This window comes from Engraulis encrasicolus, chromosome 2 (assembly GCF_034702125.1).
Source record: "Engraulis encrasicolus isolate BLACKSEA-1 chromosome 2, IST_EnEncr_1.0, whole genome shotgun sequence".
NCBI lineage: Eukaryota > Metazoa > Chordata > Actinopteri > Clupeiformes > Engraulidae > Engraulis > Engraulis encrasicolus.
The window spans coordinates 57,673,857-57,678,331 of record NC_085858.1 but is presented as its reverse complement, the minus strand read 5'-3'; positions in this window follow the sequence as shown (position 1 = coordinate 57,678,331).

The following is a 4,475-nucleotide window of genomic DNA, read 5'->3' as shown; positions in this document are numbered from 1 at the left end:
CTCCTTTTTGCATTTTCTGCGGGAATGTAGTCTAGTTATTACCTCTGCCAAGTCCTGTCCACACCTCCTCCTCTCCTCACCTCCTCCTCTCCTCACCTCCTCCTGTCCACACCTCCTCCTCTCCTCACCTCCTCCTGTCCTCACCTCCTGGCTCCTCTCCTCACCTCACCTCCTCCTGTCCTAACCTCCTCCTCTCCTCACCTCCTCCTGTCCTCACCTCCTCCTCTCCTCACCTCCTCCTCTCCTCACCTCCTCCTGTCCACACCTCCTCCTCTCCTCACCTCCTCCTGTCCTCACCTCCTCCTCTCCTCACCTCCTCCTGTCCACACCTCCTCCTCTCCTCACCTCCTCCTCTCCTCACCTCCTCCTGTCCTCTCCTCACCTCCTCCTGCCCTCACCTCCTCCTTTCCTCTCCTCACCTGCTCCTCTCCTCACCTCCTCCTCTCCTCACCTCCTCCTGTCCTCTCCTCACATCCTCCTCTCCTCACCTCCTCCTCTCTTCACCTCCTCCTCTCTTCACCTCCTCCTGCCCTCTCTTCACCTGCTCCTCTCCTCACCTCATCCTCTCCTCACCTGCTCCTGTCCTCTCCTCACCTCCTCCTGGCTCTCTCCTCACCTCATCCTCTCCTCATCTCCTCCTGTCCTCACCTCCTCCTGTCCTCTCCTCACCTCCTCCTCTCCTCACCTCCTCCTTTCCTCTCCTCACCTGCTCCTGGTTCTGTCCTCAGGTCCCTCCACCAGACGGTCAACACGCCTCCCAGATAACATCACTGACATTTATTTCCCTCAACAAAATGAGGCCACTCTGAAGACCAATACATGGCATTCAGTTCATTAACCTTTTGTCTGCAATATGATGGGTTTTGTTTTTGTGCAATTTTCCCCGGACACAGACAGACTCAAAGAAGCACACACACACACACACACACACACACACACACACACCGGGGCGAAATACAATAACATGTTTTTCAGAGGATTCTCATAAATCCAGGTCATCAAAAGGAGATAATAACCCTAATACTGTAATATAAAGGCAAGGCAAGGCCGGGCAGATTTAGTTGTGGTGTGTGTCATACACAGAGGCAGTCTGAGCATTAAAAACCGCCTCATAACATGACAACTCAACATGTTTTAACCTAAATAGCCATATTTGAAAAAAGGCCTTTTGTCATTTTTAGATAAGAAGAGAATTCCTCCCTTTTGGTAACATTTAACTTAACTTTCTGTGACCCAATTCAAGCAAGCATTAGAATCAACGTGATTCTAACTTTTTTGGCAAGAAAGCGAGGCAACATTTTCTGGCAGTCTCATACTCACCATAGAGAGCAGAGAGAGAAGGTCCTTTGGGGTTGCAGTAGAAATCTGTCGCTAGTCGTCACAGAGAGGGGCACAATTCCCTGCGGGCCTCTTCTACTGTAGTCTCCAACCAACTGGAAACTAGAGCATTTGAAAAGTTTGCAAGCTGAAAAGTTTGCTCACAACTTCAGAGTTTTGTGAAATAGAAGTAGTTGCACTCTTACTGATGTAATTACAACACTAGTGGTATATTACATGGTTTCCCTTTCTAGAAACCTAATGGACTTTAAAAGAGGTTGTGCCTGCAGGGAAGAGAAGGTGATTGTGCCTGCGTGTCTGCAGGGATGAGAAAGTGATTATGCCTGCGTGTCTGTTTCTGCCGGGCAGGGGTGAAAGTAATGTTTGTTTATTACCGGTGCTACCCCCCCACCTGCAAACAAACAATAAACAAACAAAATAAATGTGCACTACATATGGCTGCATAACTGGTGTCTCTTCATACTTGTCTCAAATGACAGAGAGTGGTGTATGTGTCTACTACTTAAACTGCAGACTGTTGGACAGCATTAACCCTATTCTCTGACCGGTACTGTGCACCAGCTGTAGGCTACGTTTTATACCGGTGCTACGCACCTGTACTGTGTGCACCCGTCTAGCGTCTACTTTCACCCCTGCTGCCAGGCCTGAGATCTCTCCAGCCTGCCCATCTGTCCTCAGGTCAGAAGAGGAGAGGAGAGGAGGAGAGGAAGAGAGGAGGGAAGAGGGGAGGAGAAGAGAGGAAGAGAGGAGGGAAGAGGGGAGGAGAGGAAGAGAGGAGGGAAGAGGAGAGGGGATGGGGGAGGAGAGGAAGAGAGGAGGGAAGAGGAGAGGAGAGGGGAGGGAGAGGAGAGAGAGGAGAGGAGAGGAGGAGAAGAGAGGAAGAGAGGAGGGAAGAGGGGAGGAGAGGAAGAGAGGAGGGGAGAGGAGAGGAGAGGAGGAGGGCAGAAGAGAGGAGAGGAGAGGAGGGGATGGGAGAGGAGAGGAGAGGAAGAGAGGAGAGGAGAGGAGAAGAGGAGTAGAGAGGAGATGAGGAGAGGGGAGGAGCAGAGAGGAGGAGAGGGGAGAGGATAGGAGAAGAGAGGACAGAAGAGGAGAGAAGAGGGGAGGGGAGGGGAGGAGATGAGGAGTGTAGAGGAGAGGGGATGGGAGAGGAGGGGAGTGGAGAGGAGAGGAGAGGGGAGATGAGGAGTGGAGAGGAGGGGAGGGGAGTGGAGAGGAAAGGAGAGAAGAGAAGAGAGGAGGAGAGGGGAGTGGAGAGGAAAGGAGAGAAGAGAAGAGAAAAGAAGAGGGGGGACTTGGATGAACTGAACTGACTCATCATGACTGAGCTCCAGGTGAGGTGCAGTTGTGTAAGCCCTTTGCAGAGGAAGACGATATATATAAACTTATTCAGCCATACAAACTCTTTATGTGGGGGAAATGGAAAAGTTCTTTCAAAAGGAGGTAGGCTACGGCGCCTTTCCTCTTGATGCCTGGTGGGTGCGTAGGTTCCAATAGGTGAACTATAGGAGCAAGCAAGGGGAACTCACACACCTTGGATGCCGATGCAATAGTGTGCTTTTATTGCATGTTTAGAAAGTAAAGAAAAGTGCTGCCCAAGTGAACAGTGCAAAGGTTTCAGTCCCAGTCAGACCATCCTCAGTGCAACAACGGGAAAAGGAAATTGACCACTTTTATTGTAAGTAAGATCCATAGGCTATACATATTTAATACTTTATTGCAGGGTTTCCCAAACTGTGGTGCGTGCACCCCTAGGGGTGCGCGGCCTGCCACAAGGGGGTGCGCAAGCTGAATAGAGCAATGGTTGATATGTTGTTTATCCAACATTAATGAACACAGGGTACTTTTAATTGTTTGGTGAATTGTATGCTGGACGGATCCATCTGAAGTGTAATTTATAACTCCTAGACTTGTCATGCAACACGCTCCATTGTAATGATGGCAGAAAAAACATTGGGCGGCTGTGCAACATTCACTTAGGGGGTGCGCGAACCACATTGAAATGTAAAACGGGGTGCGCAGGGAAAAAAGTTTGGGAACCGCTGCTTTATTGTGTTCATGTATTTAGTTGTTACATGTTTCAGTTTATAAACAGCTAAAAATAGACCAAAAGGGCTGGCATCTGCGCCTTAACTTAGAACCGTGTGTTGCTTGGTGCGACTGCTCACCAAAAGTAGTGATACTAAGACAGTCAAAAAAGATAAGGTGCACACAAGGCTTTCAAGTTCAAAATGTGTATTGTAAATCGGAAAAAGCTGGAGCTACAGACGTTTGGGACCTAGTCCATTATCAATGTCTCAAGTAGCCAGTTTATAAACAGTCATGATTACTAGTTTGGGAACATATTTGTTTTCATGTTTTCCCACTTATTCACCATTCCCGCCCATAAATAAACTGTATAAATTACTTCAGATAAATCATAAGAGTTAGAACAATAAGTAATAAAATAATAAGTATAAAACACAAGAAAATAAATGAATGAATAACAATACAATACATGCCACCTATTCCTATTGCAGTATATGGTGTGTGTGAGCCTTACCAATACAGTATGGAGTGTGTGTGTGTGTCTGTGTCTGTGTGTGTCTGTGTGAGCCTTACCCATACAGTATATGGAGTGTGTGTGTCTGTGTCTGTGTCTGTGTCTGTGTGTGTGTGTGTCTGTGTGAGCCTTACCCATACAGTATATGGAGTGTGTGTGTGTCTGTGTGTCTGTGTCTGTGTGTCTGTGTGTCTCTGTGTGTCTATGCGAGCCTTACTCATACAGTATATGGAGTGTGTGTGTGTGTGTGTGTGTGTGTGTGTGTGTGTGTGTGTGTGTGTGTGAGCCTTACCCATACAGTATATGGAGTGTGTGTGTGTGTGTGTGTGTGTGTGAGCCTTACCCATACAGTATATGGAGTGTGTGTGTGTGTGTGAGCCTTACCCATACGAGGAGATGAGAAGTGGGCTACCTAAAGGAATAGGTCGCTATTCTGCATTTGGGGCCTTATGGCCTATATATAGCGCTATACGACCTTCATGGGTCATACACACTCTTTTATAGTACATGGTCCACTCTTTTATAGTACATGACCCACTCTTCCCCTCTTTCTCTCTCTCTCTCTCTCTCTCTCTCTCTCAGTCCCTCTATCTCT